This window comes from Schistocerca piceifrons, chromosome 1 (assembly GCF_021461385.2).
Source record: "Schistocerca piceifrons isolate TAMUIC-IGC-003096 chromosome 1, iqSchPice1.1, whole genome shotgun sequence".
NCBI classification, from domain to species: domain Eukaryota; kingdom Metazoa; phylum Arthropoda; class Insecta; order Orthoptera; family Acrididae; genus Schistocerca; species Schistocerca piceifrons.
In genome coordinates this window covers 397,154,115-397,166,614 of record NC_060138.1, presented here as the reverse complement: position 1 = coordinate 397,166,614, position 12,500 = coordinate 397,154,115, and the positions used below count along the sequence as shown (strand labels likewise).

Sequence of the window (12,500 nt, the reverse complement as noted above, 5' to 3'; positions counted from 1 at the left end):
AAGGATATAACTCCAAAAAATGTAATTAAAATTATCTGTGGCCGGACCATATGTGACGCCAACGAGGCATCCGAAGGCACTCTTCTGTGGCCACATAAATTACCAGCCTAGTGTAATGCGGCTGCAAGAGCGGACCGGCTAGCCGCAAAAAAAAAAAAAAAAAAAAAAAAAAATATTCATAAGATAAACGTTAAATTAATTACAAGAAATCGTGGTGTGTAAGCACATAACTACTGGGCAAATCGACAACCACAACAAGTTTTGCTACCAGCGGAATATCTGATCACTGCAGAATATTAACCCATTTCAGGCTGTGTTTTAATTAATTTTAGGTGGGCCGATCCCGGCGGTACTGCAATGCCGGGCCAACCCGCGACAGAGGTGGAGCAAGCCCCTAGCACTCCGTCATGAGCCAAAAATGAGTTTAATATTCTGGTCCTGCGATGCAGGACGTATCAGATATTAAGCTGATAAGAACAGATTTTTATTTTCCGAGATAATTCTTAGTTACAGTTTTAAGAAGTATAATTTTAAGAAAGAATATTCATGACTCTATACAAATCGAGTTTTACAAATTTAATGAAAATTAAATTGAAATATATAGTAGACGGTTCTAACCGCACTTAAATAGTTGAATTTAATTCTAATTCGTGGGTTAAGCCCACTACTTAAATATTGGAAGACCGCGTTAGGCGCGGATGCTTAAGTATATTACCTTAAGATTAATCCCGCGATAGGCGCGGCCTTAGATATTTCAGACCGGGGAAGGTTTGGAACTAGTTTTAGGAACTATTTTGTTTTATTTCATTCATCTCCATGCCCTGACAGCACACTGCACATGCACGGCTGCCAGCGGCTGGTGTGCCACGCACGCAGGCGGGTCACACGCAGCCGGACTTCTCCCCTCTGTCCGCCTTGCGGCAGACGTCACCGGGGTGTCGTGGCAGGAGGGCGTTGCTTCCCACGCTGGCTGGAGACTGCCGGGCAGTAGGCACACGTTTGGCGCCGCCTAGCACCGCGCCAACCGAGGTGGGGGCCATATTCGGCGGACACCACGGAGGGAGGGGCACCAGGCAGCACCGCACGCACCGCTACTGACTCGGCACTGCTGCAGTGCGGCGCGAAGATGGTGTAGCGCCGCAGGTCCCGCGTCGTGGAGGAGAATCTCGACGCCGACGTCACGAAGGCACCGACCTCGAAGTTCTCCGACGACTGCAGTCTCGAGGGTCTCGCAGCCTGACGTCAGAGCATGCCACAGTCTAGGGGGACACATACTGGCGGTGGCCAGTAATGTGTTCCACGTAAATGTCGCGGGACCACTTGATGGTGTCAGACACCATCAGCCGCCGCATCAGTTGGCAGTAGCGGCTAGCGATGCCTAGGTGCCGAAGCACTGCATCGTTCTGGCGGTCCCACGCCCCCAGACTGCCGACAACCAGGGCGTCGACAGTGACGGAATAGCCGCGAGCGGCTAATCCGCGCGCAACGTCGGCGTACTTTATCCTCTTCAGTTGCCGAGCGTTGTCGAGCGCAATCCGCCTATTCTCGAAGGGGATTGTCACATCGACGATGGTCACAGTCTTCGCGGCCTCGTCAGTTATTACGAGGTCCGGACGCAGCCCACTGCTGTCCCCTATGACGGCTTGGTTAATCCTGATGTCAGGAACAGCAGCGTTTCCTCTCCTTGGCCGCCCAGCGACTGCTGTCGCGAGGCGGTTGAGGACCGCGTTGTGACGATACTGCAGGGCTGCTGAGTGCACCATGCACGCGTTAATCACGTGCGGGAGCGTCTCGTTGTTGTGGCCACAGCGTCGGCAGGCTTTGTTGTTGTTTGCCCGCCCATCAAAGCGGCGACAACCGTTCAGAGGCACGACTCCGAGCCTGGCGCGATGGATAAAGCGCCAGTCTGCGAAGCGGGTGTATTTGCCTCCCGCTATGAAGTGGTTGGACGCTGTGGACTCCCTGGTGCACTCGAACACCTTCCCCTGGTCCGGTTTCCTGAGTAGGATGTGGCGCAGGCGCTGTCTCAGACACTCGCGGAGCGTCCGCGAGAGAAGACGTTTGGCGCCCCCTCCCACCCGGACATGCTCGACGCCAGTGTTGACGATGCGTCCCACGCTGTCATCATCGTGCTGCGGTCCATCGCCGCCATCTTCGAGGTGTCGTGTAGTCCCGGTCGCCGTCGCCTCCGTGGCCGGCTGCGTCACCCCTCCGATGCCGCCGTGTTCCGCGTCGTCAGCGATGGCGGGCCGGCCGCCGACCTCCACCTGCAACTCGGAAAGCAGTTCACTCCAGCGCCAGGTGACGCCACGCGGCGCTAGGCGCCTTGTGGCGTTCCTGACGCGCGTCCACAGTGACTGGATGTCACCACCGTCGCGTGCGAGGTCACCCTCAGTGCTGCCGCTAAGGTAGGTGGCCAAGTCGGAACGACTCGGCTCCCTCCCCAGTCGGCGGCGCGCGGCCGTAGATAGAGTGGCCCAGGCGATGTCTCGGACGGTGGCGTCGTCGCAGTGCAGCATGCGGAAGCCGTGGACGATCGTCGAGATGTCCGCAGCGTCCGCGAGCGGCGTCAGGCCGCATCCTCCCTCTCCCAGCGCGAGGTAGAGCTGTTCAGTGGACGCACGCTGTGGGAGGAACAGCCAAGATTTGACAGCCGCTTTCACTGCCTTGTCGAGTGCAGATAGCGGCCCCTTGCGTACCGCTCCGCCCCGCATGACAAAGTCAAGCCTAGGGAGGAGGAAGACACGCACAGCGTCAATCTTCTGCCAGGGAGCCAGCAGGGAAGCGTCCAGGTGCTGCAAGTCGCGTCGAATTGCCGCGATCGCATCCGTTGGCGTCTGCGTGACTTTGTACCCGGTGGGGACGCCAAGATGGAGGTAGGCGTCACCCGCACCGAGCACGGCTGGTTCTCCCCCTTGCAGGGCGAATACCGAGCCTAGTGTCTGCCGACGGCGGATGTGAAGCGTGGCACACTTCGACGGCTTGAAGGTAAGCCCGGCCCACGTCGCCGCCTCACCCACAACATTGAGGAGCGTCTGCATCGCCTCTGAATCCCGCGCCAGAAGCACGATATCGTCCGCATACGCCAGTGCACTCACACTGACGCCGCTAAGCGGAATACCACACTCATTTCTGAGCGAGGTTGCGGCGCGAAGTACCGGCTCGAGCGCGAGATTAAAGACGATGGGCGACAGTGGACAGCCCTGCTTGACGCCCGCCTGGATCTCTATCTCCTCCGTTAGTCCGTCAGATGTACGGACGCGGGTGGAGCAACCATCGTACATATCGGCAATTAGCTGATGCAATTGCTCTGGTAGTCCCATCCTGCTCAGTACTCCAAGGAGGTGAGCGTGAGGCACTGAACCGAAAGCATTCGCTAGATCAAGCCAAGCAAAGCATGCTTGGCCTCCCCTGCGCCTTGCATCATCAATTGCCGTCTGCACAATGAAGTTGTGCTCGTAGCAGCCTTCAAACGTGCGGAAGCCCTTCTGTTCCGGGGAGAGCAGGTTCAACCGCTCCGCCCAGAGAGAAGTGCGGTCCGCAACGATTGCAGCAAAGAGCTTAGAGATAGTAGAGCTCAATGCTAAAGGCCGCCAGTTTGTCACGTCCGAGACGTCCCCTTTCTTATGGATGAGGACGGTAGTGGATATTTTCCACTGCACCGGAGTCTTCCGCTCATTCCAGCAGCGCGAGAAGATCTTAGCTAGCACGTGGCAGCCAGGATCCTCACGTCGCAAGTCCGAGTACGTGACTCCGTCTGCCCCAGGAGCAGTATTGCTCGCCTTCTGGAGCCGCTGTTGCACCTCTGAAGGTGTGATCGGCAGCAGGACCTCCTCGCTGACATCAGGAGGCGTGGTGGCGGCAAAGTCCGGGACAGCAGCTGGTGCATCTGCAACAGAAAAGTCAGATTTAGCGTAGATCTTCTTAAAGTGCTCCGTGAGCACGTTGCCATCGATTTGGCAGTACGGTGACGTCTCGCCAAGGACGCGCTGCATCGCCTTGCGCCGGTCCGCGCGGTACAGCTTCTGAATCTCAGACGCTGCATTCGCGTCGTACCGACGCTCGGCGGCCGCCGCGCGCCGTGCGCCACGTCCACCGCGCCGCCCACCGCGGCCGCGTGTAGGGGCAGGGGGAGGGGGATTGGCAGCAGCGTCGGCGCGGCCCTGGCCGCGGTGCGCTGCTGCTGGTGGCCCATCCTGTCGACCTCCGGCTGCCTGGCGTTGTGGCTTCGTCTCGGCTATCTCGGAGATGAAGTCCTCGACGACCGCGACGAATGCGTCCCACGGTTGGTTGTGGACGCTCTCCAGGGCCGCCAGCCAGCGCCGCTGCCTCTCCGTTAGCCGAGTGTCGGCCGGGGGAGGGGGGGGCGGAGCTGCCTCAGTTGCGCCCTGTTCGGAGGGTACAGGGGGGCCTGTCAGGTCTGGTGTAGGACGGGAGCCTTGCGGCGGGAGGTTGGGACTGGGCCGGTTGTTACGGCGTCGGCGTCTCCTCTTCTTGCTGCCAGTTCTCGGAGACGCAGCTGCAGTCCCTCCGTTCACGTCGCGCCGCTCCGTCGTCTGCGTCGGTGGTGGTGCCGTGCTGCCATCTGGCGTGGGCCGCTCAGTGCTGCTCTCGACCGCCGCGCTGGTGACAGGTGGCGCAGCGGTAGCAGCAGGGGCCGGTGTAGCTTGCGCCGGCCTGGCGCTCGGGTCGGGCGCACCGCGGCTGGTGTTCGCCGCGCCGCCAACAGATGGCCCGGCGGTCGCCGGCGGCCCGCCGCCGGCGCGAGAAACACGGGGTGTAGCTCGCGCCGGCTGACCGGACGCGCCGGCTCGCCCCGGACCGCTGTTACGCGGACTGGGTGCCCGACGATCGCTACCAGATGGCGCAGTGGTCGTAGGGGTGGCCGGTGTAGCCCGCGCCGGCCGGGCGTCTCGAGGTGTAGCTCGCGCCGGCCTGGCGCTCGGGCCCAGCGCACTGCGGCTGTTGTTCGCCGCGCCGCCAACAGATGGCCCAGCGGTCGCCCGCGCCCTGCCGCCGGCGCGAGATACACGAGGTGTAGCTCGCGCCGGCCGCCCAGGCGCGTTGGCTCGCGCCGGGCCGCTGTTACGCGGACTGGGCGGAATGATGCGCCGTCGGTCCGGGGGCGGTGGTCTGCGTCCTGCAGCACGGCGTCTGTCCCTCCGTGGGGTGACTACGTGCCACTCATTATCTGTAGCAGAAACTTTTTTATTAATAACACTCCCTGCCTGAACGGAGACGGAGTGACGGGCGTCACTCGACGTAACCGCCGGCAGGGCAGAGGGAACGCGGCGCGTGTACGTCTGCGACCGCACAAGCACCACACCATCCGGTGCATCCGCCGGGCGCGCGGCCTTTGGTGCGTCAACCGGCGGCGCGGCTGCGCCGTGAATGACAACACCAACGGTCGCGGCGAGCGAGGCAGCCTGCCTGCCACTGCCCACCCGCACCGCAGAGCCACCTGTTGGCGGCGTAGCGAATGCGGGCGGCAGTCCCAGGCCGGTACCCACGCTCCCGACAGATGGCGGGCGGGAGGCGCCTGCGGTAGCCGCACGACGTGGCCAGCGTACGCCACTGGGTGCAATGGCCGGCGCGGGCAGCGGCGAGCCGCGGCCTTTGTCGGACACTGCGCCTCTGGCCGGAGCGACGCGTTCGGCGGCAGGCGTCGGCAGCGTGCTGCCTTCACCTCCCGAACTTGCGCTCGGCACTCGTGGCGACGCGGTTGACGTCGCGGAGCGTGTCGGCAGGGGGATGCCAGACCTCCTCGGCGTGCGCACACAGAGTACACACGACGCGGGGGTAGCAACCACCGCCGTCCTGGGCGTCGCAGACGCCTGCACACTCACACAGGGTGAGGGCAAGGCAGCCTGTGAGCCCACCACGCTGCTGCGGGTCAGGACCGCCGCGTATGTTAATCCTAAGTCCAGCCGGTCTGTCCTACTAGCTTCGGGGACCGGACTGGGCTGTGGCCATAGCCCCTCTCTATTATCTAAGGCTAGGCGGCCTGTGGTACTATCTTCCCGGGCCGCTTTCGCCTGTGGCTTTCGCCCCGCACTAACTAAGGACGAAGGGCCTGTCCTACTAGCTTCGGGGGCCCTCGCCTGTGACCTCCCGCCGGCCGACCTCTCTGAGTGCCCCAGAGAGCCAGACACGGCATCGTGTCCCATACTCACTCTCCCCCGACTGGCAGCGCCGGGGGTTGCGGAGTCTGCATTGCAGAGCCGCTGGTGTAGCCGCAGCGTCTTCAGCCGCGGGTCGCGTCGGCCGCAAAACTGACACTCGAAAACGGGAACCGTTTCCGGGTCGTGCAGCCTCCTGTAGTGGCGGAGAAGGGCCGAGTGGTCCTTGTACTCGCCAAAAGTCGGTCTCCCGGCAGCCTTGGTGACGAAGCAGATCCGGCAGCGGAAGACCTCCGCCGGCAGCGTCACCACAAGCTCCATTGTTCAGGTCGCGGACCTGAAACAGGAGAATAAGCGCGACCGCTTCCCGGTGCAGAAATCAGTCCATATGAGCTCACATTAAGCTGATAAGAACAGATACTACACTTTGATCTTAGCCAAAAGGCCGAGAAGAACAGATACTACACTTTGATCTTAGCCAAAAGGCCGAGAAGCGATATTAAGCTGATAAGAACAGATACTACACTTTGATCTTAGCCAAAAGGCCGAGAAGCGATAAGGAAAAACCGCAGCCGAAGGGCCTAAATGCTTGCAGCGTGTGCGCTCCACATGTGGGAGTGACACACGGTGGTACGGGCCGATATGGCAACTGGCGACCGTCGAAAACACCGCAAAAGCAAGTGCTGGAGGAAAGACAATTCACGGGAGCACTCGTCACCAGCCCAGTACTACCCTCCATGTCGAACAGTAAACCGCGACTCCCATTTGAACGCCGCTAGCTGCCAGGGCAGTGGAGAAGCCGTGAGGCCGCCCCACAGCAGCGCCATGCCGGCGCGAGCTACACCGTCGCGAGGCCGGCGCGAGCTACACCGGCGCGAGGCCGGCGCGAGGCCGGCGCGAGCTACACCTAGCCGAGTGCTTACATCGTCCACTGCCTACTGCGTACGTGTGTACACACGTATTCTGCGCGCGTGCGGCGGCGACGACGACGTTCGCGAGGAGCTAAGGATATAACTCCAAAAAATGTAATTAAAATTATCTGTGGCCGGACCATATGTGACGCCAACGAGGCATCCGAAGGCACTCTTCTGTGGCCACATAAATTACCAGCCTAGTGTAATGCGGCTGCAAGAGCGGACCGGCTAGCCGCAAAAAAAAAAAAAAAAAAAAAAAAAAATATTCATAAGATAAACGTTAAATTAATTACAAGAAATCGTGGTGTGTAAGCACATAACTACTGGGCAAATCGACAACCACAACAAGTTTTGCTACCAGCGGAATATCTGATCACTGCAGAATATTAACCCATTTCAGGCTGTGTTTTAATTAATTTTAGGTGGGCCGATCCCGGCGGTACTGCAATGCCGGGCCAACCCGCGACAGAGGTGGAGCAAGCCCCTAGCACTCCGTCATGAGCCAAAAATGAGTTTAATATTCTGGTCCTGCGATGCAGGACGTATCAGATATTAAGCTGATAAGAACAGATACTACACTTTGATCTTAGCCAAAAGGCCGAGAAGCGATAAGGAAAAACCTTTTTTTTTTTTTTTTACTTTATTGTTATTTTAAAGCCTGGACAGCAGGCAGGCTGTCAGCAGCATACTACGCTGCTCTTCAGCCATAGAAGGTACAATCAGCAAAAACAGGAGAAAAACATAAAAGTTACAAAATGGTGGGCAATAAAACAGGAGACACAGAGAAACAAACACGGAGCCGTTCACACTCGACGATAAGCCACACTGCAAACTGTTGAGACGACGCACAAACACTGAAGGAGACGATGGCACTGGTGAACGATGGAGTGTGACGGTAAACACTGAACACTAAACATGACGGCACACACGATACACTGATGGCGGTGATCTCCGGCGCGCGAATGTCCACTGAGCGTGTGCGAGTCCGGGGACCTGCCAAGAGGGCAACAGGGATGAGGAGGGGGAGAGGGGAGGAAAAGAGGATGCCATGGCTTAGGAGACGGGGACAGGAGGATAGGGACAGGGGAGGGGGGGGCCCGGGGGACGAGGGACGAGAAAAGGAGGAGGGAGGGAAAAGGGAGAGAAGGGAGGGAGGGTGCCCCGAGGAGCAAGCACAGGAGGAGGGTGGGAGGATCAAAGTTGGTAGGAGGGGTAGATGGAGGGGAGGAGGGCATCATCAGGGAGGGGGAGCTGGCGGAAGCCACCTTGGGAGAGGGTAAGGAGGGTGGAGAGATGGAGACCGGGTGGGACGTGGGAGTACAGGCGTGGCAGCGGGCGGGGGTGGGAGAGGATCGGGGAGACTAGCGGGTGAGGAGGATCGAGTTTACGGGAGGTGTATAGGATTCGTATCCTTTCGAGGAAGAGGAGGAGGTGGGGGAAGGGGATAAGGTCATACAGGATCCGCGTGGGGGAAGGGAGACGGATGCGATAGGCAAGGCGGAGAGCATGGCGTTCAAGGATTTGGAGGGATTTATAAAAGGAAGGGGGGGCGGAGATCCAGGCGGGATGGGCGTAACAGAGGATAGGGCGGATGAGGGACTTATAGGTGTGGAGGATGGTGGAGGGGTCCAGACCCCACGTTCGGCCGGAAAGGAGCTTGAGGAGACGGAGTCGGGAACGTGCCTTGGCTTGGATTGTCTGGAGATGGGGAGTCCAGGAGAGGCGACGGTCGAGGGTGACGCCAAGGTACTTAAGGGTGGGGGTGAGAGCGATGGGACGGCCATAAACGGTGAGATAGAAATCAAGGAGGCGGAAGGAGGGAGTGGTTTTGCCTACAATGATCGCCTGGGTTTTGGAAGGATTGACCTTGAGCAACCACTGGTTGCACCAAGCGGTGAACCGGTCAAGATGGGATTGGAGAAGGTGTTGGGAGCGTCGCAGGGTGGGGGCAAGGGCAAGGAAGGCGGTGTCATCGGCAAACTGGAGAAGGTGGACGGGGGGTGACGGCGGCGGCATGTCCGCCGTGTACAACAAGTACAGAAGGGGGGAGAGGACGGAGCCTTGGGGCACACCGGCGGAGGGGAAAAAGGTGTAGGAATCGGTGTTATGGATGGTGACATAGGAAGGACGGCGGGAGAGAAAGGAACCAATCAGACGAACGTAGTTAATGGGAAGGGCGAAGGTTTGGAGCTTGAAGAGGAGACCGGAATGCCATACGCGGTCATATGCGCGTTCGAGGTCAAGAGAGAGGAAGATTGCGGAGCGACGGGAATTGAGCTGTTCGGAAAGGAGATGAGTGAGGTGAAGGAGAAGATCGTCAGAAGAGAAGGACGGCCGAAAGCCACACTGGGTAACGGGGAGGAGGCGGTGCTGGCGGAGATGCTGGTGGATGCGGCGGGTGAGGATAGATTCCAGGACCTTGCTGAAGACCGAGGTAAGGCTGATGGGACGGTAGGAGGAGACGGCGGACGGCGGTTTGCCAGGTTTGAGGAACATGAGGATACGGGAGGTTTTCCACAGGTCGGGGTAGTAACCGGTGGATAGGACTACATTGTAGAGCCTGGCCAGGGTGGAGAGAAAAGAGACAGGAGCTTCACGAAGGTGACGGTAGGTGACACGATCGTGACCAGGAGCGGTGTTGCGTTTGGTGCGGAGTGTATTGATGAGATCTTGTGTGGTGATGGGGGCATTAAGGTCCGTGTGTGGAATGTGGTCCAAGTACTGGAAACCAGGAGCGAGGGGAGGGACAGAGGTGTCAGTTCGATCGCGGATATCTGGGAAGAGGGAGTAATCGAACTGGGGATCATCAGGGATGGAAAACACATCGGACAGGTAGGAGGCAAAGTGATTGGCCTTACTAAGGGCGTCAGGGAAGGGGTGATCATCGTGGAGAAGAGGATAGTAGGGGGAGGGTTTAGTTCCGGTAAGGCGACGGAAAGCGGTCCAGAACTTGGACGAGTTTATAGGGAGGGTAGCAGTTAAACGGGTGCATGTCTGTCGCCAGTCCCGGCGTTTCTTGGCCGCGAGCAAATTTCGAATGTGTCGCTGTAGTTGCCGGTGGCGTCGTAGGGTGTCCGGGTCACGCGTGCGGAGGAAGGCACGGTAGAGACGACGGGATTCACGGAGGAGGAGGACGGCCTGTGGTGGTAAGGTAGGACGGTGGGGGTGGATGGCAACAGTAGGGACGTGGGCCTCCACGGCCTCAGACAAGGTCTGCTGGAGAAAGGAGGCGGCATGGGTGACATCATCGGGACGGCGGTAGGCGAGAGGGTGGCTATCGACCTGAGTGGAGAGGGTATCCCGGTAGGCATTCCAGTCGGCACGGGAATAGTCATGGATGTACTTAGGGGGAGGGTCATGACGAGGGTCGGGGCGGGGGCGACGGCCGTCTGAAACGGTGAGGAGGACAGGGAGATGGTCGCTACCAATAGGCTCCAGGACATCCACCGTAATGCGACCAAGGAGGTTGGGGGAGGAGAGGATAACATCGGGAGTGGAGTTGGATTCGGGACGAGTGTGCTGGGGGATGGGGATGAGGTCGCCTTGAAGGGAGGAGAGGAACCGATGCCACCGCCGTAACTGGGCAGCGGAGCGACTATGGATGTTGAGGTCAGCGGCGATCACATAGGAGGAGAAGGTACGGTCGATGTGGGAGAGGAAGTCGAAAGGAAGAGGGGCGTTGGGGCGGACATAGATGGTGGCACAGGTAATGGTAAGGCCGGGGAAGAAGAGACTAAGGATCAGGTGTTCGGTGGGGTCGGGAAGGAGAGGCTGGAGCCGAACGGGGATCTGGCGGTGGTGGCCAATGGCAACTCCGCCACGCGCAACTGGGAGGGGATTATCGGAGCGGTGGAGGAGATAGGGGGAGGTGTGGATGGAGTGGTGGGGTTGGAGGAAGGTTTCGTTGAGGAGGAAGGCATCCACACGGTGGGTAGCAAGGGTGTGCAGGAAGAGGTTCTTGTTGGCGGGAAGGGAGCGGATATTGTTGAAAAGGATACGATGCTGTCGCGCCATGATAAGGACTTATACGAGGGTGTCAAGGCGGGAGAAGGTGAAATGGGCCTGGTTATTGGAAAAGGTGGCGTACATTTTAAGGTGGAATATGGAACGGGCGGCGAGGGAGATCTGTTGGAGGGTGTGGGGGCGCTGAAAGGGATGGACGTTTTGGAGGACAATGGTGAGGAACCTGATGATGTCCTCAGCAGTGGGAGGGGGACGAAGGGAATTGCCAGGAGGGGTGGGGGCGTCCAGGGGACGGACAGGGACGGTGAGTTCAGGGGTGGTGGGAGGGGGCCGGGCTTTACACTTTTGGGAGTAGGTAGGGTGGGGGAGGCTGCAGGTATTACAGGAGGGAGGGGATTGGAGGTTGGGGCACTGCCGGAGGAAGTGCGCTTGGCGACAATGCGGGCATGTGGGGGCCTCGCGGCACTCGGCTGTTGTGTGTGCATTGTAGCGCAGACATCTCTGGCAGCGCAGGGATTGAGGGGGGGAACGGGAGGGGTCGACTTTGTACCGCTGATTGAAGAGGAGGGCACCCTCCTTCAGGAGACGGTCAATGGAGGGGGCGTCCTCAGAGAACACCCGCATAAGGCGGGTGGGGCCGGTCGCGTTAAAAATGCGGCGGACTGCCCGCACCTCCAGGGTGGGATGGGCCTTCAGCTCCGCCAACACCTCCTCCTCCGTGATCGACGGACTAAGCCGAGTGATCACGGCGGTGAGGGTCGGCGGGCGACGCGGGGGTTGGGGTTGGCGGGTAGGAGATGGGGAGGGAGCAGGGGTGAGGGAGGCGTTAGGGCCAAAACGGGTGATGGGGAGGCGGGAGAGGATGTCAGTATGGAGGGTTGGGCTGGGGGAGGAGATGAGAACGGAATCCCGTCTGGGAGTAAGGAGAGAGATGGGGACGCCAGGGAAATGTTGGCGGAGGAGGAGGGAGAGATTCCGGGCCTCGAGGAATGAAGGATCGGGACGGGACAGGAGATATTTGTAGAGACCGGGTGGGGAGGAGGAGGAGGAGGAGGAGGAGGGAGCGGGGCCTGGGGGGGAGACGTCCATGGCATTTTGGGGTGGGGATGGCGGGCGGGGTGGAGCCTTTTTAGGAGCAGAGGAAGTGGAGGCGCCACTAGGGCGTTTGACAGCGGCAGATGGGCGGGTGGTGACAGGAGGGACGGGAACGATGGGGAGGTGGTGGGAAGGGACAGGTCCCGGCACGGACGCAGCAGGCGGCGCCGGAGATAGTGACTGTGACGGTGCAGGCGAATGTGGCAGTGATGGTGATGGTGACGATGATGACGGTGGTGGCGGTGATGGCGATGGCGATGGCGATGGGGAGAGCTGGGCGTGGGCAGTGGCCCGACGGGCCACCACCCTAGCCGGAGCTGCAGTGACAGGCTGGGGGAGTGGGGGGAAGGGATCAGAACGAGAGGAAGAGGCGGGAGACGGGGAGACAAAGAGCGAGGGCGAAGGGATG

General features: G+C 59.9%; 2 non-coding genes and 1 pseudogene across 2 annotated transcripts; all 3 read right to left on the bottom strand.

The window, feature by feature from the left end:
• Nucleotides 1-327: 327 nt before the first annotated feature.
• LOC124719337 lies at nucleotides 328-526 on the bottom strand. Its single transcript, XR_007006001.1, has one exon. It is a non-coding gene; the product is annotated as a U2 spliceosomal RNA (small nuclear RNA).
• A 6,046-nt stretch (nucleotides 527-6,572) lies between these two features.
• LOC124721507 lies at nucleotides 6,573-6,676 on the bottom strand (annotated as a pseudogene).
• A 774-nt stretch (nucleotides 6,677-7,450) lies between these two features.
• Nucleotides 7,451-7,643, bottom strand: LOC124718747. Its single transcript, XR_007005898.1, has one exon. It is a non-coding gene; the product is annotated as a U2 spliceosomal RNA (small nuclear RNA).
• Between the last annotated feature and the right edge of the window lie 4,857 nt (nucleotides 7,644-12,500).